Raw genomic sequence first — 26,170 nt, 5'->3', positions numbered from 1 at the left:
CGCCAACTAACATTTGATCAAGGCGCAAGCTCAAGTGCGGCTCCTCCTCATCCTCATGGGTATGATCCCAATGCCTTCTTCCATCCACAATATGCTTACTTTGGGATGCAACCCAATGAGTACTTCAACCCGATGCTTGGGGCTATTAATACCGTAAGTGAGAACATTCAACGTTTAACCACCGGACATGAAGCGATGCATGAGGATGTTCGCGGTTTGCGAACGGATGTTGGAAATTTGAATGCATCCATGGGAAGATTGCACACTAGGGTGGGTGTGTTGGATTCACGGGTCCAAGTGTTGGAGAGTACCCAAGCTTTTGTGTACCATCGCCGCCGTGATGCTCCTCACCCTTCCTCTTCGGCTCGTCCTCCTTCTCCTCCACAGGAGTGAAGCCTTTTTGGTCCTTGATGCTAAAAGGGGGAGAAGAATTCTAGGTGCTTTTTATTTTTGTGGGATGGGACTAGGAGTAGTGAGGTTAGTTGCCTCATATCTAATAGGTTAAGGCGGTTGGGCTATATTATGTATGGGTATGGGCTATTTCTTTATCTTGTGTGTTATTTTTCGTTTTGTTAAACTCTATGTCATTTGGACCCTTCCTGGTCTTGTAATAGCCTATGTTTATTTGTGATCCCTCTATGGATGAATGCTTGTAAGTTGGATGCTTATGATTTATGGATGAACTTGTGCTATGATGGATGGTTGATGTGATTTTGATATATTTGTGACCATTCTATGCAAATTGTTTGATCCATATGTGAAGTTCATTGTATTTTGCATATGTGATTGTGCTATGTTGAAATGTGAATGAGAGTGCATTTGTTCCATATTTGCTATTTGTGATTGATATGCACATGTTTAGGGGGAGCATTTTCATTTCATTGCAAAATGTCCTTGTGTTTCATGTTTGATTATATATATTTGTGGTGTTTTGTCATCAATTACCAAAAAGGGGGGATTGAAGCATCTAGGCCCCGATGCTAATTTTGGTAATTAATGACAAGCGCTAATTGTGGACTAACAGCCTCTCTTTGAGTTATATTTTGTGTTAGTACCACGTGATATGTGTGCATGGAGGATTATCGAAGGATTAAAGTTTGACGCCACAAAGCGAAGGAATAGAAGACGGTAAACTAGTGTTTTCATTTTGAATTTATCGAGGTGTAGGGCGATCAAATTTGCTAGTTTCACCGTACTATCAAGGGGGATAATGACCTAGCAAAGAGATGACCAAATTGCCACATTAGGTCATTATGCATTTAAATTTGTGCTCGCATTTAGACTCTCCCCATATTTCAATTTGTGCATTCACTGTGTGGCCTGACCAGAGCCGGTCTGACGCGGCCCAAGTTCCAGTCTGACCGGTCTGTGTAGCTAGTCTGACCGCAGGGTCTCGGCCGGTCTGACCGCCGCGTCAAGGCCGGTCTGACCAGTTGGCCATGAGGCCGGGATGGTGTGCTCTGGATGGCCGATACAGAGCCGCCGGAGCCGACGTCGGTCAGACCGAGCTGGTGGCGGTCTGACCGAGCCTAGGCTGGTCTGACCGGCCACCCCATGTCGATCTGATCGACCAGGGCTATGGGGCCCAATGATAACCCTACAACAGCTAGAAAACTAGCCGTTGTAGAGTAGCACGGTCTGACCGGCCACATACCTCCGGTCAGACCGGCAGAGCACTGAGTTGGGGGATTACGCCCCCAACGTCTAGTTTTGGTGGGTGGGAGTATAAATACTCCCCCACCAGCAGCAAGGGGTCTCTCTTGGCACCCAATTCAATTGCATAAACCCCTTGCACCTCTCTCACACACATTTGAGCTTAATGTTCATCCATTGTAGTGGTTGAGGTTGTTCTAGCCAAGAGTTAAGTGCATTGCTTCCATTGTAGAGCTAGTGTGGCACTTGATCATCTCTGAGCCGCATCATCACTTGTTACTCTTGGAGGTTTCCGCCTCCTAGACAGCTTGTGGAGAAGTTGCCCGGTGACCTCTCCGAGAAGATTGTGGAGGAGGCCCGGCGCCTGTTGTGAGTGGTTTGGAGTTCACCACCTTCGGAGTGAAGAAAGAACTACACCGAGTGATCAAGGCTTGGGTAGTCCTCTCCGTGGGCCGGCTCCCGCCTTACCCACCCCTTGACGAAGGGGGTGTGCGGTGGTTTCGTGGTTGAGCGGTGGAGTTGGGCTCGCCTGAACGGGTTGTAGGAAACCAGCGAGTTTCCGAACCTCGGTGAAAATTCTCTTGTCTCCTTGTCTCATTTGATTGTAGCATTTACATTTGTGCAATTTATGTTCCTCCTTGTTGGGGTGCCACCGCCACCCTGCTCCTCACTAGATCCAGCTTGAGGCTCGCTGGATCTGGCCTTGAGAGGCGGTGGCGGGTGGTGCTGCTCGACCAAGCCACCGCCGGTGGTCACTCCGTGCACTCTTCATGCCAAATATGGCCTTGGGAAGCGGAGGCGGTAGCTCGAAGTTGGCAACGGTGACTGAAGCTCGGCGGTGGCAAACTCATGACGCTCGCGTCTCTGGCGAGGTTCAACGACAACGCAAAGCAAATTGGTAGAGCATGCAACGAATCATGCCATGTGCGGTCGAAGATCAAAAACAGGTGAGACCATAACTCCTGTAGCTAGATTTTTGCTCGATTTAGGTTTTTTTTTTCTTCGTTTGCCGCTCTTCAATTCTTGTATTTGGGATCTAATTCGAGGAAATTTGTAACTAATTTTAGTATATTGTATATGCAAGTTCTTTTGGTGTAAAATGAACTGGTTTAAGTTTGGTCCCATATATGTAAAATCCCAATCAAAACCGATTTGACGCGGACTCGGGATGATTTTTGTGGGGTGGACTCGGGATGTTGCGGACGAAAAAAATTAGGTAATGGCAAATGAAAATTTTGACCGGAATTATTGCGTATTTTTTATTAGGGAAAGAATTTGTTTCCATAGCGTAACATTATATTGCTTATATGTTTTTATAGTGGCTGCCTGTTCAGCGCTGCTTCCTATTTTTATTTCCATACATGCGTTGACTAACACTGTTAGAAAACAAAACAAATGAAAAAACAAATCTTCTAACAAAAAAAAGTGAAAAAAAATGGTTTCACCACGCGGTTAGTAGCACTATTTGCATTAGGTGGTTCCAAACTTCCAATCAATTCAAGAACTCAATAAAATTTGAACTTAACAGAAAATTAACTCGTCCACTTAGGTTCGACAGGTCTGGACCCTACGCTCGCAGGCTGTCTCACGCGGAATTTTTCTCTCTTGAGAAACATGCACATTATTTTTAAAATTTGGTTGAGTGGCCAAACAGGACCCACCGAGAGAAAGCTATGGTTAGGCCGTTAATGGGCTGGTCGGCTCTGCATCAAACCTGCAGGGCCAGATGTTGCACAAGCCCGTTTCGGTTACACGTCGGATGATGAATGGAAACTATGGTGGGAAGATGCGATCTCCACCCTTCCACATCACGCGTTGTGATCCAATGCAACAACGGAAACGCATGGACAGACGAGCGAACGCGAAAAGCAACTTGACACGGAGATAAACTTACCAAAAGCTACAGTAAAAACATCTTAAATTTTTATAATATTCCAGCAAAATGCCCGTGCGTTGCACCGGATAATGATGGGCGGCTGAAGTTTGATTTCAATAAATATATTTATTGAAGCACCCCAAGCATGATCATAAGCATGGTTGGATGAAGTTTGATTTCAATTATTTATTGAAGCACCCAAGCATGATCATAAGCATCGATGATGTGTATAATGACCAAAAAGTCAAGTTTGTTCTCGAACAATTAATTTGCTTTACATTTTATGGGATATGGATGATGCTCATGACATGAGGCCGATGGTTGTAGCATATGGGAGGAATAGGTGGCGACGACCCCAATGTGGCGACGAGAGGCAACGGTGTCGGCACAGGTGGGGCAACGTCCCCGATGTGCAACTGCCTCGGCCTCGGGCAAGCAACTGCGGCATCTGTGACTTCAACATGTCGTGGATTTTGTTGACCTAGGCATTGATCTGGCATGTTGTGAGCATTGATTTAGGTATCAATATATGTTTTGGACAGAGCATGCTCGAATTGAATTTCTTCCGATTTTGTGAAATAGATTGAGGCATAGGAGACGCTGGCGGTGCAGTCATGTCGACGTTTGGATGGGTTTTAGATTTGTGTCATTTTTTTGTCACTAGAACACCACGTGGCTGAAAAAACCGGCACCTATAGCAGTATATAAGTGCCGGTTTTTTAAAAAAATAGCTTATATTATATAATAGATAATGTTGTTGACTTTTAAACACATGTTTGATCATTTGCCTTATGCAAAAATTTTATGCAAATGCATAAGATATAAATCCTACTTAAAATACTTTTACTGATAAAACAACTCAAAAAAATAATAATTACATAATTTTTTTAATAGGACGAATGATCAAACGTGTGCCCAGCGGTCAATGACGTGATCTATTTTAAAAACAGATGTAGCATGTGCCGGTTTTGTTAATAAGAAAATGTGATAAAGTGTTGAAAAAAATACAGCAGGAAATTTTTCAAAAAAAAAAGGTTAGGAAAGGAAAGGGAAAAGAACAGTAGAGGATAACCAGCAAAAAACCAAAAAGATCATTTTTAATAGGACGAATGATCAAATGTGTGCCCAGCGGTCAATGACGTGATCTATTTAAAAAACAGATGTAGTATGTGCTGGTTTTGTTAATAAGGAAAGGTGATAAAGTGTTGAAAAAAATACAGCAGGAAATTTTACAAAAAAGGAAAGGGAAAAGAACAGCAGAGGATAACCAGCAAAAACCAAAAAGATCATGGAATCGAACCCTAGGTCACATGTTTCACAGGCTAACCAATTGAGAATCATGAACATTGTGTCATGCGATGTAGCTACATTTTAAAAATATGAATATTCAACATTGTGTCCTGGATCAGGCTGTAGGAGGGGAGCGATGGTGGAGGCCGCCACCGCAGGCGACGGAGGTGGCACTCCTCCCTCCCTAGCTCCAAGATCCGGCTGGAGGAGGGAGCAATAGTGGCGGAGGCGACGCTCCCTCCCCTCCCTCCCTCCCAGATCTGGCCGGAGGGGGAGGGCGGCATCGGCCCCAGCGATGGCGGCGCGCTTTCTCCACTCTCCAAGTCCTCGGCGAGTAGCAGGTGCGACGGTCTCACCATGGACGAGCAGCGGGAGTGGCGGCGTCCTCGTCCTCCGGCGAGTAGCGGGAGCGGTAGCGTCCTCGTCCTCAGCTAGCAATAGGAGTGATGCCATCCAGTGGCGTCGGAGCAGCGGGAGCGGTGGAGTCTTCGTCCTCGACGAGCAAGGAGCAGCGAGAGCGGCGATGGCCTCGGCCTCGGGCCCGGCGGCAGTGGCGGCGTCCCCGACGAGCAGTAGCCTCGACCTCTAGCGAGCTCAGCATTCTGTTAGTATTTGCAGTGATTGATTTCATTGATGTAGACATCGTTCTTTGATTTTGATTTTGTTTTTTTTCTCGTCAACTTTTTTTTTTCTGGAACCGAGTCGGACCAAACGAACTATGCATACGGTTTGCACAAATCGCTCAGGACATGGAAATATATGACTAACAAAAATTTGTTTGGAAGCATACCTAGGGAGATTTTGGATTTTTGGATTTGTTCTTGTCCATTCTTTTTGCATGTTTTTCGATCCGATTGTGATGGAGACGGATAACGCGTACGCGGGCTCACAGATTACGGATGATAATTGGATGAAAATCGCGTGTGAGGGATATGACGAAAGGAAAAATACGAATCTTTTAATTAGTTAAGACTAGAAAAATACCCCTGCGTTACAATGGGTGAATGCTATTTTAATTTTACTACCAATGATTACCGTGCGTTGTAACGGGTGAAGATAATTTTAATCATATAGTGCTGGGCAAAAATGATAAAGGAATCGTAGTAGTAGTAGTAGTAGTAATAATAATAATAATAATAATAATAATAATAATAATAATAATAATAATAATAATAATAAAAATAAAATTGCAGTGACCTTTGGTAAAAAGATAAAAATATATAATTAATTTTTCGTTAATTCCATTAGCTAAAAATAATTTAATATGAAGTAGGAAAAGTTATTCTCAAATTTTAGCAATTTTCAAAAAGCTTAAATAGAGCAAACTAATTCTGTAAATGAAAACAAATTTAATCACCCAAATAAAACAATTAGACATGTAATTGAAAATCTGTTGGCCATCTCGTTTAAACATGTGCCTGCAGGTGCGTGTGGCATATATCTCTCACTTGTATGTTGTGGTTCTTTTTTTGACATAGAAAAAATATCCGTGCGTTGCAACGAGTAAAGAAAATCATAACAAATATAAAAATATTATATGATTAAGGTTTAATTTTACATGATATGAGCTCTTTAAGAAAATCTATTAATAATGAAATAAAAAAAGTTCAACTGAAGGGACCTAAAGTGAACTTATTCCATACGGAGTGTACACGCGGTCCATGAGGCGGCGCAAAAGTGTGGGCGGCCTGGGAACAAAATTGGGGACAACTTAAGGGACCTAAAGTGAACTTTTTCCATGTGGCGGCGTGGGAATGGCGTTCGGCCTGACGCGGGAGAAGTCGGAGCCGTCCGATCTGATGGACAATCCTGATTGATCCCGACTTATATAAAAGTTCAACAGCCCAAACCCTAACCATATAATCATTTCCCCTCCCCCCTCTCTCTCAAAACAACGGTGGCGGCAACGCTTCTCCCCCTCCGTCGTTCCTCCTTTCCCAACCCCACTGGCGGTGCCTCTCCCCCCTCCCCTCCCCTCCCCACCACTGGCGGCGCCGCTCCCCCTTCCCCTCATCCCACCGACGGCGCCGCTCTATCTCCCCCACTTCCCTTTCGGCGGGAAATGGAGGCGGCAGGCAGGGGCAGCTGAAGGCGCCCCGACGTCCCTGCGACGACGGCTCTCCTTCCGTGGGCGGTGGTGCCTCTCCGCCCTCGCCTCCTCTCCCTCGCCATGGGGCCGCATGAGGGTTCGACGGTGGCGGGCGGCACCCTCCCCTCCATCGGAGCTAAGAGGGGAGGCGGTGGCGGCCTGACGGTCCCCTCCACCGAATCCAGTGGGAGGGGAGCAGTCGGCGGCCCAGCATCCCTGCGACGGCGATGGCGGTTCGGCAACGACGGCGGCACCCTCCCCTCCGTCGGATCTATCGGGAGGGGAGGCGGCGGCGGCCCGACGTCACTACAACGACGACTCTCCTTCTGTGGGCGGTGGTGTGTCACGCCCATAAATTTAGCCCAAATTTCTAGACTATTTTGTGTATTAAATCCCTGTCCAGGACCAGCCAGGGTACACAAAACAACAAGTAATATAGAGTTCCAAACGTAAATAAAGCGTAAAATACTTACAGAAGAGGCACTTAGTCCTCGCACCGAAACAAAAGCAGCAGTAGCGGAAAAGGCGATCCTAGCGGGGCTTCAGCTCCACTTCACAGGCGAAACTCAACTGGGGTCTGAGCCTTGGTCCTCTAACTCCGTCTTCAGCTCAGAAGCACTACACTTCTGAAAAGGGCGAACAATAGCAAGGCTAAGTACAACCACTGTAATCAGCAAGCCACACCAACGATGCATTCGTGCAATGAGAGACAAAGGGAGGTTTGTGGCTATTTGCATAAAGGCGGTTGTAAAACATTTTATTGAGCAAAACAGTAAAACAGTTGAGTAATTAAGGTAATATTAAATCTCCACTGATAAACGGTACACCACGTTGAACAGGCCCAACCAACCCACCTGAACTATAGTGCATTGGGTCGATTTATTAAGTGTGAGACTAATCGCGGTGAATCTGGTCGATCGCCCATAACCGCGGGCACGGCTATTCAAATAGTTTTACTCTGGCCAGAGGTGCACAACTGTACCCACAAGATACAATCCACCAGCATGTCACCGCGTCATCATGTGCCCATGATGCACACGTCACCACGTCGAGTGATTGTGACAAGACACTTCATATAACTCTCCCCTAACCATCCACACCATGCTAAGGTTTCACCCCCACCCCCTACCCGGGAGGTGGGCGGTCCCGTCGTGCGCCGCGGTGAATCCGGCAGCTGGACAACCGGACACCCCGGTCTACCCAACTCCATCACGCCCACCCTCGCCACCGGTGCCTAGGAAAGGGTTGAGCAATACTTCAGATCAAGCAGTTACCCATTCCCGCTTGTGGTAAGCACTGTAAGTCTTCTAGGGTTTCCCATGAACTGGTCCTTAATTGCCATGGGTGCGACTAGCAAAACCATGCACCCACAACCCACCATTCAGTCGTATTTTAGTTGGATAATTACGACCATAAAACATGGCCAGATGTCTCGAGCACGCAGCTCATTCTGATACTAAAAAGGTCTAATACTGCAATTATGCCATCAACTTAGCTAGTGGTAATTAAGCAGGGCTAAGCATATTGTTCCAGCTGGGTCACATAAGTAACACAAGCTAGGCGATTTATTACCCACGGTTGACAAAGGACAGATATCAAGTAAACATGGCAAAAGCAAGCAGATAGGTAAACTCTATTCCCATGTAATTAGCAAAGCATGCATATTTATTTGCAAATGGTAAAACATTTATAAATTGGGATCAACATGCTCAAGGGGAATGTGTGACTTGCCTTGCTTCTTCAAACGATCTTTTGAACTCTTTTTCTCGCGATCGCGGACTTCCGAAACGACGGATTCTACATGCTGGCACGCAAAATGAGAAAAAACTCTAATAAAAACCAAGCAAACAGTACATCAAAGTAAACAAACATGTAGATCTCAATTTTAGATGAATTTTGCAAGTTGAATGGCCCAATGTGGAGTTCGTATGAATTAGATATGAATTTTAGAAGTTTTGAGCCATTTAAATGGATTTCTATAATTATTAATGATTTATTGCGCAATTATTAATTATTTTCTCAAAGGAAAAGATTAAGCACTGACGTCCTCAAAGAGGCTGGCACCGACAGGTGGGCCCCACACGTCAGCGGGTCAAGGGGATCGGTCCACCGGGGACCGGGACCACGGGGTGGTCCACCGCTAGTCCACAGGATGGACGGCCCAAATCGGCCAAGCCGATCGGGCGGCAGAGCGACAGCACACGACGGGGCACGGGCACGGCACAAAGCCGGCCCGGCCACTGGCGGCGACGACCGGCAATGGCGCGGGGAGCGGCAGCGCACACGGACAGCGGCGGCACACGTGAGGGAGCGGCGACGCGGCGCGACAAGGGAAGGCGGCAGCCGGCTGCCCGGCACAGCCGGCAGCGACGCGGGCGCAGAGCGCGACGGCGACGAACCGGCCAGATGGCCACCGACAGCGGCGGCGCGTCACGAGCAAGCCCTAGAGGCGGCCGGCGAAGGAAAGGAAGAGGGAGAGGGAGGGGAGTGCTCACCTAGAGGCCAAACGGCGGAAGGAGGCGGCCGGCGGCGGGCAAGGTGACGGCGGGCGCCTCGGGATGACGGTGGGACCGCGCTCTGGCGATTCCCGGTGAAGACCGCGGCGCGGCCGAGGACCGGCAGGACCTGGGGAAGGTATAGAATGGAACTAGAGTGAGGGAGGTGGCGCGAAACGACAGCAAAAGGCGGCCGAAACCCGGCGGGAAAGGCTGAACTCACCTTGAGCAGAGGGGAGGGATTTTCGGCGGCGATTCGCGAAGACGGAGGGGTGGACGGGCTGCAGACGACGGCCGCGGTATCGAGGAGGGCAATGGCGCACCGCGGGGTCGACCGGACAGGCGGCTAGGCGCGGTTGGAGCGGTAGGAGGCAGTGGTGGCTCGGGCTTGCGGTGAGAGCGGGGTTTCGGTGATGGTTGAGGGAAGCGAGGTGGAGGCCGGGATGCGGCGTGGAGCGGCGAAGCCGACGGTGGCGGTGGCGCGACTTGGCGGTGCTTAGGATGGCGGTGGTGACCGGTTGGAGCTCGCCGGAGGCGACGGGAAGCTCGGGGAAATTGGGGAAATGCGGGAGCAAGGTGCGGGGATCGATTTTAAGGGCTCGGGGGAGGGAATCCGTCGCCGAGCGGGGCGGATTTGAAAGGGGAAGGGGCGCCGGCGACATGGGCAAGTGGGGCTCCACTGGCGCCGTTTTTCGTGGGAGTGATGGGGGAAACGGTGCAGACGTGGGCGACCCACGTCCACGCACGCGCGGGAGAGGCAGCGACGTGGGGTGGTTTTGGTGGAGGGAGTGGTGGCATGGCCTGGCCATGGCAACCGGCTGGAGGAAGGGGGTGAAGCTAGAGAGAGGTGGCCGGTTGAGGAAGAAAAATAGACTTTGCGAGCGGGCCGAGGAAGAGAGAGAAGGAGGCCGGCCCGGGAAGGAGGAGGGAGAGAAGGGTGCGCGCGGGCCGCGGGAGAGACGGAAGGCTTGGGCCAAAAATGGCCCAAAGAGAGGAAGGAGGATTTTGTTTGTTTTTCTTTTTAATTTAATTGATTAAATGAACTTTGTGACATTAAAATTAGATATTGAGCTCCGAAAATTCACGGAAAAATCCGGAGATTATTTTAGGGCACAAAGAATATTATAAAATATTATCGGCCAATGATTTTTAAGGGAAAATTTTAATTCTCACATTATTTCACTTGATTAAATTGCTTTAACTTTTATTTAATTTCTAAAAAATGCATTATTAATTGATTTTTAATTCTGAACGAAAATCGGGGCGTTACATGTTCCTCTTCTCCCTCTCCTCCTCTCCCTCGCCATGGGGCCGCACGAGGGTTCGACGGTGGCGGGCGGCACCCTCCCCTCCATCGGAGCTAGGAGGGGGAGGCGGTGGCGGCCTGAAGGCCCCCTCCACCGGATCCAGTGGGAGGGGAGCAGCCGGCGGCTCGGTATCCCTGCGACGGCAGTGGCGGTTCGGCGACGACGGCGGCACCTCCCCTTTCGGTGTCGGTGTTTTCTTAGTGTTCTTGAATCTGATCTAGTGCTCTTGTAGTAGTGTTTTCTCTAGGATTTAGGTCCAAATTTGATGCGGACTCACATTATTTTTTTCTTTCTCTTTTATTTTTTTTGCCATCGGAGAAGGATTAAAGCGGGATCTATCGCATGTGCAATGGGAAATTTTTTTGTGACTACGTACGAAAACTCTAACTCGGAAGCCTTACAATTTTTTTAATTAATCGGACTTTCCTTTTTTTTGTTTTCATGGTTTTTTCGCCCTTATTTCATTATTACGGACGACGAAAATGTTTTTAATTTTTTTAAGTAGTAGAGATAGAAATAGAGTAGTATTTAACATGATATTGGAAACATTCATTGCTAGTAAAATGCCAGTATACTAATTAAACCATTAATACTCAGTGACAAAAGATATAATAGGTTTAGTTAATGTGTTAATGTTAGCTTGATGCCAGCAATTTGCCCTTCACGCGTCGTGGACCCGTGGCACATCCCAGCCATCAGTGTCATGGCAACAACGGCCTACTCACTCCTGAACGCCAAAAATTCCGAATTTTTTATTTGTAGTAATAATCTTTTCCAAAATTAATTAAATAGTAATTCTAAATAGGGATTCTGAGAAATAGAAAGGACGATAGTTAGAAGAGCGTCCAGATGCGGATGCTTGGGAGAATAGCGTCCATCTTGGGACATAGTTTGTAACAGCGTCCAGCTGTTTGGGCCAAACACAGCATGGGCCTGCGTCCAGGTGCATGGGAGCACAGTAAAATACTTATCTAATCCAAATCTTTGAGCATCCACGTGGTGTTTACTGTATAGGTTATAGTCCATATAATTTGTTTAGAACGATCTTATACTAACAGATATTGAACAAATTTAGTAGTTAATATCAGTAGTATGCATATTGGCTTCGGTCCTTTAATAACGCAGTAGTCTTATAAATCTATGGATAGTTTGTAGCCATTTTCAACCAACAGATAATGTCAACGTGCTAGCTAACACGAAATTCCAGCAGCAACACGACATGACAACAATAGTGTAAATAAAAAAATCCAGGGTTTTTCCTCAATTGCATTAGCATGCATTTCATTGAATTATGGTGGATTATCGAATCATAAAAAAAAAGGTCGAATAGTATATGTACAAAGGAGGACGAAATCTCAAAGAGGAAACTAGTGAGAAAACTGAAAATTAGAAGGAAACATTGACATACCCCTAAATTACAAGAAAGGGCTAATTACACCTCAATTCAGTATGCAACAGAAAGAAATACCTATGCAGACTCCCTCCGTCAGATTATGCATTTGCCTTTTCTTCTGATGGTCAACTAAGCAAAGAATTTGCATTTGCCTCCATGTATGTGTTTGTAGGTAAGATGTTTTGTTCTGTTGTACTAGGTAGTCACTCCAGATAAAGGTCCACCACACTCTCACTGTTTCTATGACTGTTGAACCGTGCAAATCAGTTGGTAAATAAATATCTTGAAACGAATTTCAATCTGAAAAAAAAATCAGTTACAGTAAAACGTCTAAATGTCATTCGATATAGTTCCATGAATTTATATACAAAATGTCATTCTAATAATCGCTTTGTGGAGATGATAAACATGCGAAAGACACAGGAAGAGCCAAGCAGCAAGGAAGAAACCCTGTTTACTAATTGAAGGTGAAGGGCAGTGCTGGCCACAAACATAGCTCCGCAAGAACGATGGCATCTCGGGCATCGATGAGAACGCCGGTAGCTGCGCCTCAGCGCCTTTCACAGTCGAGTTGCCAACGGCCTCGCACCTAGGACTCTATGATCGACATTCTCAACCAGACAACGTGGAGGTGGGAGAACGGCGTCCGCAGACCGCAGCCTATTGGCGTAGTGCCGTAGTCAGCGTGGAGACGACGGTGACGGCCGCCTCCCACGCTTTCACTTAATCCCTCCCTGATACTACGGCGGCGGTGGCCGTGTCGCGAGTGTGCCCTACGAGGCTGATGAACCGATCACTGATCAGTTGTTGGCCTTGGGCCGTAGCGAGGGAGGACGTTGCTTTAAACCGCGTCCAGTCTTGGACGCTTTACATAACAACGTCCACAGCTGGACGCTAATAGGGAGGGCGTCCTTCCTATTTTTACAAATTGTAGTTTAGATTTACCACTTATTTAAATTTACTATTAATAATTATTATGAATAAAAAAATGGGTCAAAAATTCTCACAACCAACCAACCCGAGTGGATAAGGCCACCGACGGAGCCACTTCTCGCCTCTTCCTCGCTTTCTCCGCAATTCCTCTCTTCCTTGTGCCGTTGCTCGTCTCCACTGAGCCCATCTCGCTGCCCTCCTCACCCACCACCCCAGGCCACGCCTCCACAGTCGATTCCACCGCCACTAGCCACGCTCGCGGTCGCGCTCGCACTTGCCTGGAGGGCCGCCGCGCCGAGGCGGGAGGTGGTCGTCGCACCAGGCCGATGTGCTGGTTATCTCCACCGCACCATCGACCATGGAGATGAAGGTAGCTGCCATCGGCGACAAGGCGGTAGAGGAGCACCTTGAGGATTATTTTTTTCATCTCCATTTAGTTAGAGGAGCGGGTGAGGTGAAGCAATGATTTCTTTGATTGGGGTGATCTGATTCGATTGGATCCAGCTCTTCGCTTCACTAATCCAGCCGCTGCCGCATCTTGATTGATTCGAGCTGGACTGCTGGAGTACACATGTGCCTTTCTTGGGTAAGGGAATGATGGGATGGTTGATTTGGAGGGCTTGGATCGGTTTGGGATTTGGGGAAGTGTCGCAGTTGGTTTTGGGGTAAGCCGAAAATTGGGTTCTTTAAAGGGATTTTTGGATCTGTTCATGCGTTTATGCTTCAACTTTTGTCCCTTTTTTTAAGCTTTGGTTCTTGTTCATGCGTTTAAGTTAGCATGCAGAGATTTTTTTAAAAGAGATATACTGACTCCTTTTCTATTTTCAAAAGTAAATAAGTTTAAAAACCAACTCAAACATGCATATGTATTTTCAAAAGCGAACGAACTTAAAAACCGACTTAAATACGAATGACGTACCAAAATACCGTTAAAAATATTTTCAATATATCTATTACTAGCTAAAGTGTCCGTGCGTTGCAAACAACTAAGTAAGATGGCAAGGTAGAAGGAGAGATAGTGTGGTTATTCTACAGCAACTTAGCAAGGGAGGTGACGTATGCTAGAGCTAGAGGGAATGAGATTTTGTTAGAGATTAAAAAAAACTGATTTTCTAGCCTAATAAGCCGATTATGCGCATGATAAACAAAACTTTCAATCTTTTTATATTTTTTTAGGTATATACATCAATTTCTAGTGCACTTGAAGAGTTTTAGTCACTTCAAGAGTTTTCGGTTTCCCAAGTGAGATAAACTGGTTACACTGGCCACTTAGTACGTATATATAAAATGGGAAATAGAGATTATGTCGATGCGTAAAAAATGTGCAGTATAGAGAATCAGATACAATTTTATATAACCGTGGGCCCAATGGCTGCACGACAGAGGAAACAAACCGCGCGAGGCGTCACGGATCCAATCACGGCGCGTGGCAAGGGGCACATGAAAAAGGAACTCGAGCGCGTGCATCTCAGATAAAAAAAGGCACACACATGTCGCACACAATTATCGTGTGAAAAAGAACTTGCATGTGTGAAACAGACTGCAGTTAACATGCGGCTGACATGATGATGATGCCATTCCGATGGAAACATTTTCATTTTTTGTAATAGTGGATAGAAAGATATAATTCAAACCAATAGGAAAATATTGCTTTGGACTGAAACATATTAGTTTGGACCACAGGGAATCTCAAACTGATTGTAGCCCAATAGGCATTCTGGAGGTATGGCCCAACAGCAATTTCGTTTTTTTTTCATTGGAAACCGACGGGATTTTGTTTTCATGTAACGGATTTAGTTTTCACGTAATTTTTTTTCTGGAATCGGATAGGATTAGGTTTTCACGTTTTTTTTTTTCTGGAATCGGACAGGATTTTTTTTGTGCGAACCAAATACTTTTTGACGGACGATGAAAAGCACCTCTTATTTTTTAAATGTAACGGATTTGGTTTTCACGTAATTTTTTTTCTGGAATCGGACAGGATTTGGTTTTCACGTTTTTTTTTTCTGGAATTGGACAGGACTTTTTTTGTCCGAACCAAATACTTTTTGACGGACGATGGAAGCACCTCTTATTTTTTAAGTAGGAGAGATATACCAAAAGTCCATTAAACTCCCTATAAACGCTCTTAAATCACCGCGTGGCACTCCTATAAACGCTTCTAAATCGTCACATGGCATTATATAATCTCACCGTTAATTTTCACTTAAATTGGTGAACCCATTATTTTACACATCGGATTAGATCTATTATTTAATACCTTCCTGTGGGCCGGAAAAAGAATTCCGTATGTACGAAAAAGACTCCGTACATACGAAACATAAGTATGATTATAAATCTGATTAGAGAAACATAAATACTACGTACAACTCAAAGAAAAATAGTAAATTATACTAGTAGTCCTTAAACTTGCAACGAAGTTTCACTTATGTTGCAAAACGCGCATTAAGATCTCTAAATTTGGTTTAATGTATCATCCTGGTCCAAATCCTCATTTGACCGTGGTCTTGCCTACGTGGCATGCTACGTGGACGATGACATGGATTTTTTAATTTTTTCTCCTTCTGCCGTATTTTTCTTCACCTGAGGTGAGGAAGGAGAGAAAAGATGGGGAGAAAAAAAGGGGAAAAGAAAATTTAGCCATGTCATCGTTCACGTGGCATGCCACATAGGCAAGACCACGGTTAAATTAGCCTTTGGGCCGGGATGACACACTAAACTAAGTTTAAGGATCTCGATGCGCGTTTTATAAGTTCGTGGATCTAAGTGAAACTTCGTTACAAGTTTAAGCGTAATTTACTTAAAAAAACATATAAGCTTACCTACTGCTCACACATGAAGAAAAGAAAATCACGTGCGTAATTATGATGAGAGCAATCTCTACTCTCTATCTCTATTTCTATCTCTATCTTTACTACTTTAAAAAATAAGAGATGTTTCCATCGTCGTGTGATAAAAAGGGCGAAAAAAAGAAAAAAAGAAAGTCCGATCCAAATTCAATGACGCGGAGAAAAAAATCCAGGGCGAAAAAAAAGAAAAAAAGGAAAGTCGGACCCTGATTAATTGACGCGGAGAAAAAAAATCTCCCAGATCGCTCTCGTCGTTCGTGATAAAGAAGGGACAGAGTAGGAAAAAAAAATGGATCACTGATGAGAAAAAAGAAGACAAAAAAAACCAGAATCCAACTCATTCATCAACTCACTCTTACACCTACATACTTATTCATCAAATCCAACGGACGAGAATCATCCACCGCTTTAGATCCAACGAACCATACCTCCCTCACCTCCCATCGCGTACCGCTCCCATCCACGGAAACCGCATGCGCCATCATCGCCACTCCCTCGTTCTCCCCACGTCGCACCATCATCGCCGATCTCCTCTGCACCGCCGCCCACGATTCGCCGCCGTCACTCACAAATCGTGGCCACCAGCCCCACACTGCGACGCCGCCCCTCGCCTCTCCACCGCGCCGCCACCCTACGGCGATCCACCGCTGCCTTCGCCGAAGCCAAGTCGCCCATACTCGCTCCTCGATCCTCCCGTCACTAGATCACCACCAGGCCGCTGAAACCGCCGAAGAAGCTGTCGGGCTCGTCGTAGCCAAGCCGATCTCCTCCGTGCCGCCAGAACTTCATCACCTCTTCTAGAAACACGATGCACACTGACAGAGAGAGAAAAGAGAAGAAGAAAAGCGGCAAAAGCCGGAAAAGAATCGCGGAGGAGACCTCCTCCTAATCGGCGGAAAATAAAAAAAACAGAGAGTAGTTCTTGCTTCGCCTGCAAGGAATCCTCTCCGCCCTGGTAAAGATTTCCCCTCTCTCTCTCTCCTTGCTGCAATCGATGCTTGATTTCGGTCTGTTCATCCAAGAGGTCAAGCAGAGCTGGTGTTGCTGTGTTGTGTTGGATAGATAAGCGCGGTTTCTTGATTTGTTTTTTTTTTTTTTTTGCCTGGGACGGAGTTGGGGGCGTTGTGTTCTTTTGGGGGGAATTGGGAGGGTTTTGTGTCTAATTGCTGTCACTTTGCTGATCATCGAGTCGTCGTCCGTGGAGAAGACTGACCTGGTATCCGACTTTCATCCTGTGGTCTGAGATTGAGACAACTAACTTGTTTTTTTTTAAAAAAAAAAATCTGTGTGTTATTCAGAAACCGGATTGTTCAATCTGATAGCCATGCGATGCGATTAATCATCTGTAGATTGTACCGTAGTAATCTGATAGTAATGTGATTAATCATCTGTAGATGATTAAGATAATATCAATTGAGATATCCTCTGCTTTAGCAATTACTGTCAGTATGTGATAGTCTAATAGTTCTGCTCACTTTTTTTTTTTTGCGGGGAGTTCTGCTCACAATTTGATAATGTGTATCCAATTTTCAGTCACATGGGTCCATAAATAAAATTTAATCTTTCTATTGTTTAATCTTCGTTGTAATGCACTTATTTAGCTAAAGTGGGTAGAAAAAAACAGTAAGTTCGAAGCATAAATATTTTAGTTATTCGCGGTCCTTGCAGCTGACCTAGGTGAGTACGCTTGGTCAATTTCTTGTTTGTCTTTATTTTCCTCACCAACTGTGCAACTGTAAATCGTAATGCTCTTCTTAATTTGATGCCACTCTTTAGTGTTTATCATCGGAAACTTTTGATTACTGACACACAAGAGAGCTTAAGGACTGATGAATATGGTTTAAGATGTAAATGGTTTATGAGTAAATATACTCTATACATTTAAATTAAACTCATCTTTTTCTTCCATCAGAGGAGAAGCTGCCTTGTCCCAATTCCTTGCATTTGATCACACCAATTTTTACATTTCTAAGTGGCAGACGAACAAATATTTAGTTCCAATTCAATGATTCTTTCGCAACAGGCAACTTACAGTCAGCATAAATATTTTTGCTACAAAGGAACAAAGGCGAGTGAATAACTAAAATATTTATGCTTCGAACTCACTTTTTTTCCTTACCCACTGTAGCTAGATGAGTGCATTACAATGAAGATTAAACAATACATAGATTAAATTTTATTTATGGACCCATGTGACTAAAAATGGGATAGATTGTGGATTTCCATTACACATGTTTCATCATTATTATTTTTCCTGACTACATGTTTAGCTATTAAAAGAATAATTATACGAACTGCTTTTTCATGAAAAATTTACCAACATCATTTCCTCATGGAAAATTCTAGCATTTATGCATTAACTAATCATGAAAATTATCGATGACTGACTGGGACGGCATCTATTTGACATTGAAGGTAGCAGTGATTACAAAAATGCATACAACTAAATTGAATAAGGTAACAGACAGTTGCAAGCCCCTTCTGTTCTTGAGGCTGTTTGGAATCGCCTCTTGCTGTGTATTGTTCTGAACAAACATGTCAAGGAAAAACTCAAGCGGTCATAACAAGCAGTACAATTTGTTGCTCCAGGATGGTTTCAACTTTCATATAAGTTATATCTGTTGTGATCTCTTCTCCGTACAATTAATTCCTTTTCAAAAGTTCCCCCTTGCTGCATGGAGACCGAAGCTTTTTTTATTATTGATGTTATAAGATATTATTGATATATTTTAATCACATTTTAACTAACTTGTACTTGTATATGGGATTTGCAGTGTTCCAAAATTTTGATATGTGATTTGAACCTTTGAAGTAGGACTACCCAACTAAAATTCCTGACTACTCCTGTTCTGTCACTACACGCCTCCACATCCCTACATCCGAGGCTCCTACTCGGTGACTCCGATTGGCAATTGAAGGTCCGTAGTTGATAGCTCATGCCTCATTGCTCATAGGCTTGTGGCTCAAGCTCAGGTTGCCAATTTGTGATTTGTGAATGAATGCGAATAAGTTTTTGCCAATTTGTGGTTTGTGAATGAATGCGAATAAGTTTCTGCTGTCATGGAATGTTTTGGTTTTGGTATTGGCCTATTGGGTAAGACATGAATAGGAATGGGGAAGTAGTAATTTTGTTAAGTGTTGTTTGGATAAATTGGAACACAGCTGATGCACTTGACAAACTTGGGGAATGTACCTTGTGCACACCATGAAGCTCAAGAGAAATATAACTCAATTTGTACTGGTGTGGGGCTATAACTGATGCTCTTGATAGACATGAATTTAGTCAATTATTGTTGTTGAGGGATACTATTTCTACATTTGCATCAATTTTTTAACTAATTTGTAGTTGTACGTGGGATTTCGATTTCAGGTTTGGATAATTGTATTATCTATTCTATTTGTGCAACTGTAAATCGTAATGCTCTTCTTAATTTGATGCCACTCTTTACTGTTTATCATCGGAAACTTTTGATTATTGACACACAAGGGAGCTTAAGGACTGAGTGAAGCTACTCAAGAACCTCTCACACCCCAAAATTAACTCACTGGATGTAATTGTGAATGACATTGTCATGTCTCTTATGTTTGTATGTGCATAACCCAATATAAATGGCTATTATGCATCTCTTCGAAATTGATTGAAATAGAGAGAAATTGAAAATATAAATGAATATATACTTGCTGTTTAATTTTCCTCCCCTCCCTATAGCATACAACACTCACATTGGTTGGATAACCTGTGAGGAAACAAATTATTATGTGAAATGCATGAGACTATATAGTTACTTACCTAGCTTTTCAAATACAACATTTATACTAGGCCTCCGGCCTGGTAAATAATAGTTAAGAGAAGAATGCCATGAATCGTTAAGATTACGATATTGATTATGCCATGAATCGTTAAGATTACGATATTGATTATACCATGAATGGTTAAGAGAAGAATTAGACCTACATTTACCTAGGCTTAAGATAGCTGATAGATCTCTGTTTCAATCATGGATTGATGCTCTGTAATTTTGCACGCTCTTGTACAGTTTCTTCTTTTTATAAATGAAAATTAACCGTGGGGGTTTCCCCACTGTTCTCCGGTAAAAAAAAAAAACAGTGGCAGACATAAAATTTGTCCTTATGAAATTTCCTACAAGAGTTTTAAATATTTGATCCATTAGTGTTTCTATTCTTCTTAAATTCAGGGTATATCCAGTGAGGTGTACCTCGCCATGGACTGCATCTGCGTCATTGTCTGAGTGTCCACCTCGCTGATCTCGTTCACGCCGCCGTAACTTCCTTATTTTTTCTTATAATATCGTGTACACCATGTCAATTACCTTGCATAAATATTTCACTCAATAGTGTTTTTTTTCCCATGTCATTGATTTCAGAGGATTGTGATATCATGAGGACACAACCATGAAATTCAGCTCATCTGGTGTAAGTATTCATTCCTGTTTCTTAGAGATCACTGCTCATTTATTAAAAACTGAAAATCACTGTACCGGATTAAAAATTTCAGAAGCTTTTGGAGGCATGCATTACTCTTACAGGGATGGAATAATGAGATCGCATCATCTTTTATCATGAAATTTGAAGACTACTGACTACAGACCATGCCAACATAATTTCCTATATATGCAACACAATGCAGCTACAAGGATAGGATAAGGTTCATTTGGTTTATGTTTAGCGAGAGGACCTACCGATTTGTCAGATTACAGTTATATACCTTTTGCTTACCATGAAGGCATCCCCTTTTTACATTTTAGTACGACGCTTCATCTTACATCGGGTTTTACTGGTTTATAATTTATCATTTATTTTTTCAGCATTTGATTGAATTTCTTGTACTAAATCATGTAATTTTTAATGTCTGTGGTTTTACAAGAACCTCTCCAACACCTTAAAGGATGTTCTTTAGAAATTAGATGATCTTCAAAGTCCACATTCCTAGAGTCACTTGGGAGAGTACAATTAGTGAACTATTAGCATACCGTACTTTTGAATCAATATTCCTATTTCTAGAGGCGAGAAAAAAGAAAGCATGTCTATTGTACTTGTAATTACATGTGAATGACCCTGTAAATTATGTTAGGTCTCCAGTACTGTTGTATGTGCTGCACTTATTTTCCAGATAACCCTTCTGATAGCTCAAGTGAAGCTGATCATGCAACGAGTTTTATGTGTTAGTAAGTCTTGTGTGTAAATCAATATGCTGTGAGGTGCAAGTATAATTAATGGATCAACATCATTTCATTTACACTATGAAGTTGTTCCATTCTCAGCAGGAATTTCCTTTTTGTTTATCACACTAGTCTTACGAAACATCACCGTAACCGTAACGTTAGTACAGGCATACTACTAATCTAACTTCTTAATAAGAGAAGTTTCCATTGGCCGTTAAAAATAAAAAAATGTACGAGAAAAAAACAGTTTCCAAAAAATGCGTGGGAAAAATACGGTTTCCTTCGTCTGAAAAAAGCAGAAAAAACATGTTATTAAAAACTGTTAGAAAGAAATACGCCATTTCTAAAAAATGGTTTGAGAAAACCGCACAAGAAAAAATCACCGTTTATAAAAAAACAAGCCACTCTAAAAAAACTACCAGAAAAAAACACCGTTTATAAAAAAACAGATCCAAAAAACAATCGGACTCAACGCGAGAAAAAAACGAAACTGTTGTTTCTAAAAAATGGTTCGAGAAAACCGTTTGACTCAATGCGAGAAAAAATCCATCTTTTCTAAAAAGAGTTTGAGAAAACCATCCGACTCAACACGAGAAAAAAAAACACCGTTTATATAAAGAACCGCTCCGAAGAACCGTCCGACTCAATGCGAGATAAAATTGATGGATGCTGGGTCGGATAAGATCCATCGATTTTTTTTCCATCTCTTACACATAATTTGATTCCTCATCTCCTCTAATCTCTTATGTGCAATTATCATTATTGGACTATTTTTTGTTAAGTATAGCTACTATTCTTAATAACATATTATAAGGAAATAATTTTTAAAAATAAATATATTTTTAATTGTTATTTCGAGAAGAGTGCACGGTGACTATTTTGTGTAGACTTGACCCTGAGTGTAGGATTGGATTAACCTATTATTGGTTGCAAGAATAAGATCGAAAGAGTATTTTAGATTATATGCATGTTGTTACATGAATAATCCAATTATTTTGGGAAAGCAAGGATTGGTAAGGTTGCCATCATCGAGGTTAGGTCATTACATGAAGATGTTTCAATTTTCTAATTATGTTACTTACAACGATCCATAGAAACATTATCATTGATATGGTTATGCATGAAAAGTGTATATTGTTATTGGATTTTTTTTACCCGTTGCAACGCACGGGCATTTTTGCTAGTAAAAAAAACATAAGTAACATAAAGAAAAAAAACATCAGTAACATAGGTAGTGCCATTGAAGAAAAAATCGATGTTCTATAAAATAGAAATTTTTATTTACAAGTAAAATATAATACTATAAATTTATGGAAATCTATCTATCTATCTATTATCTATTATCTATCTATTATATAATAAAAGTCCATTAAACTCCCTATAAACGCTCTTAAGCAGCCACGTAGCATTATATAATCTCACCGTTGATTTTCACTTAAATTGGTGGACCCATTATTTTACACCATCGAATTATATCTATTATTTAATACCTTCCTGTGTGCCGGAAAAAGAATTCCGTATGTACGAAAAGACTCCGTACATACGAAACATAAGTACGATTATAAATCTGATTAGAGAAACATAAGTACGACGTACAACTGGAAAAAAAAAACATATAAGCTTACCTATTGCTCACACATGAAGAAAAGAAAATCACGTACGTAATTATGATAAGAGCAATAAAGAAAAAAAGCATAAGTAACATAAAGAAAAAAAAACATAAGTAACATATGTAGTGCCATTGAAGAAAAAATTGATGTTCTATAAAATAGAAATTTTTATTTACAAGTAAAATATATTACTATAAATTTACGAAAAACTATCTATCTATCTATTATCTATTATCTATCTGTTATGTAATAAAAGTCCATTAAACTCCCTATAAACACTCTTAAACCGCCACGTGGCATTATATAATCTCACCGTTAATTTTCACTTAAATTGGTGGACCCATCATTTTACACCATCGGATTAGATTCATTATTTAATACCTTCCCGTGGGCCAAAAAAAGAATTCCATATGTAAGAAAAGACTCTGTACATACGAAAGATTTATAAATCTGTTTAGAGAAACATAAATACTACGTACAACTGGAAAAAAACATATAAGCTTACCTATTGCTCACACAAGGAGAAAAGAAAATCACGTACATAATTATGATAAGAGCAATAAAGAAAAAAAAGCATAAGTAACATACGTAGTGCCATTGAAGAAAAAATCGATGTTCTATAAAATAGAAATTTTTATTTACAAGTAAAATATATTACTATAAATTTACGAAAATATATCTATCTATTATCTATTATATATTTATTATATAATAAAAGTCCATTAAACTCCCTATAAACACTCTTAAGCCGCCACGTGGCACTCCTATAAACACTCCTAAACTGTCACAAGGCATTATGTAATCTTGCCGTCGATTTTCACTTAAATTGGTGGACCCATTATTTTACACCATCTAATTAGATCTATTATTAAAAAATAAAAATTCCCTCCTCTTTATACGATACAAGCGCTACTATTGTTGTCATGTACAATACGACACAAACGCTACTACCTTCTCCCCTACGCACTTACATACACCACTGTTCGCCGGAAAGAAAAGAAAAAACCAAACGCATGTACATATATAAAAAAGACAGCAGAAAAATGCATCAGTAAAAATCGACAAATTTTAAAATATGATTTTCTAAAAACAAACAAATAAATAAATAAATAAATAAAGTTAAACTAAGATATACAATAATGATATAAAATATCCAATCAATTTTTCTGTATGCCATCTTCTAAATTATTTTTAAATTATATATCCAATTTGTTATTAAATTATGTTCCTCTTTTATTTCTATTAAATATCATGATATGTGAGTATTTCATACTAAGTTTGGTTAATTAAGAAACACAAATCATACTAGACTTATATATTAGAATTCATACAATAAAATTTTACTTTATAATAATAATTGACCTAATAAAAGTGTACTTTAGTCTATAGCATTTATACATTTATAAAATCTTTGTTCGTACTAATTATATTTATATAATTGCGCTCTTATATCAATTTAAATTCAGTTTTGAAGAAAGCATATGAAAATTAAGAACTGAGTAGAAGTAAATAGAAGTCTTTCTATAATTAGATGAAATAATCCTATTGAAAATATTTCTAATAGAAAATATCTTCCATTAATATATAAGAAAAAATAATCCTTAAATAAATTTTTTATCATTATCTATTATATATTGAAAGTACATTAAACTTCCTACAAATACTCTTAAGCCACCACATGGCGCTCTAATAAATCAGATAAATTGAAGAAATATAAGAAAAAAAATGAAACATATAACCCTCGATTTTCACTTAATACGGTGGACCCAATATTTTACACCATTAGATCTCTTTTTAAGAGAATCCCAAAACCCATCCAAATACCATCTCCACCGCCTCTTCCTCCTGAGCCTCCTCTTTTCACAGTATGTACGTACGTCCCTTCATCTTTCCTTCCTTCCATCTTTCTCTAATTTAACTATTTAAATTTAATTGATGGATCCATTAATGTTAAACATTACATCTTTATCTAAAAAGAAAATCCGGCAACCTCACCCTCACCGCCATACATGCGCTACGCACGTAGGTACATACTCCACCCTCCTGACTCTCCCCCCTCTTCTATTTCTTTAGCTATTTCTAGCTAACACTCAATCTGTCAAACATTAATAATTGGATTTCTAAATTCATATTCAAGTTACATTTTTTTCTCATTTTTTTAATTATTGTGTCATTTATAATTAAATACATGATTCGAGATCCATATACATCTATATAGCTCAAACTTCTAATATAAACGTTTAAGGGAAAATTTTTAAGCACCATCTTAAACAAATATTAAATTTAGATATATAAACGTCATAAGTCATTACATTTCAATAGTACAAACGATTCTAAACCGCCACATGGCACTCTAATAAATTGTAAAAAATCACATAAATTATAAGAAAAAAGAAAAACATCTAAGCATTGATTTTTCTTCTTTAAATTTGTAGGACCAATATTTTCAATCATTAGATCTAATCTTAATCTTAACCTACTTAAAAACTTGAAGATGATTGTGTGCTCCGTCGCTTGATGACGTCATCCATGAGTCAGCTGCACGTACTTCGCATATATGTTCTGTGAGAGAGAGAGAGAGAGACTCGGCTCACTAAAGAAAAGTGAGGTATTGTACATCTGATAAAAACTTCCAGCCAAATTGCAATGCAGTATTGCAGTCCATCAAAGTCGATCTTTTATATGTTCATTGTAGACAAAATTAAGATTTGAAACATCAAGGAATAAGCACAAACAAAGTTTGACATGACCTAAACGAACAGAACAAGGAAATTTGATCGTATCATGCATAGAGGAACTATGGCTTAACATAGTACGAGATGATAATGAAGAGAGTTATGTCACAACTAACCTAATTAGGTAAAACCCTATGTAAGGAAACGTTACTGCAGAAGTATTGTATGAAAATTGTAGAAACATAGTACAAAATGAATTTATTTCATAGCTAAACAGCGTAATCTTATATGTTACTTTGTATAGTTTGCATCTTTAGTTAAGCATCCAAAAAAGCTATAAACACAATTAAGATGATGTACTTTGAAAATTTAGATCAAATATAGATTCAACATCAAAAGCAAAAACTAAGGTGATATGGCTTTGTAAAAGAAGAAACAAAAGAGAGATAACTTTTGACCAGATTAATCATTGAGGTGCTAGAATTTTTTTTTTTACCAGGAAAACTGCCAGGGCTTAGCCCAGCAGTGTAATTTTATAAATAAAAAAAATATTTACAAGGTTACATAGTTTACATGCGGTTCACACAGAAAGACTATAAGGTTTATACCCAATTAAAAACAGTTTGCTTTAAAGGATCATTCACTCTGCACATATGCAGAAGAACTTTTTTGACGAAAAGAGATCTCCATGCCTGGAAAGAGGGCTGAATGTTCTAAAATATGAAGCCATTTCTTTGCTTCCAGATGTGCCGAGCTGTCAAAAAGAAAATTTCCAGGAAACCCTTCTGAGCAAATTTGATTCTTGCTAGGGAGATCA

The 26,170-nt window shown here is 41.3% G+C and overlaps 1 long non-coding RNA gene across 1 annotated transcript; it reads left to right on the top strand.

Annotated features, from left to right (window-relative positions):
• The first annotated feature begins 13,152 nt into the window (after positions 1 to 13,152).
• LOC127758159 (uncharacterized) lies at positions 13,153 to 21,110 on the top strand. Its single transcript, XR_008013637.1, has 5 exons — positions 13,153 to 16,840; positions 18,660 to 18,803; positions 20,082 to 20,167; positions 20,271 to 20,319; positions 20,402 to 21,110. It is a non-coding gene; the product is annotated as an uncharacterized LOC127758159 (long non-coding RNA).
• Positions 21,111 to 26,170: the final 5,060 nt, after the last annotated feature.

This window comes from Oryza glaberrima, chromosome 12 (assembly GCF_000147395.1).
Source record: "Oryza glaberrima chromosome 12, OglaRS2, whole genome shotgun sequence".
Classification (NCBI taxonomy): domain Eukaryota; kingdom Viridiplantae; phylum Streptophyta; class Magnoliopsida; order Poales; family Poaceae; genus Oryza; species Oryza glaberrima.
This window is presented reverse-complemented; position numbering and strand designations above follow the sequence as displayed.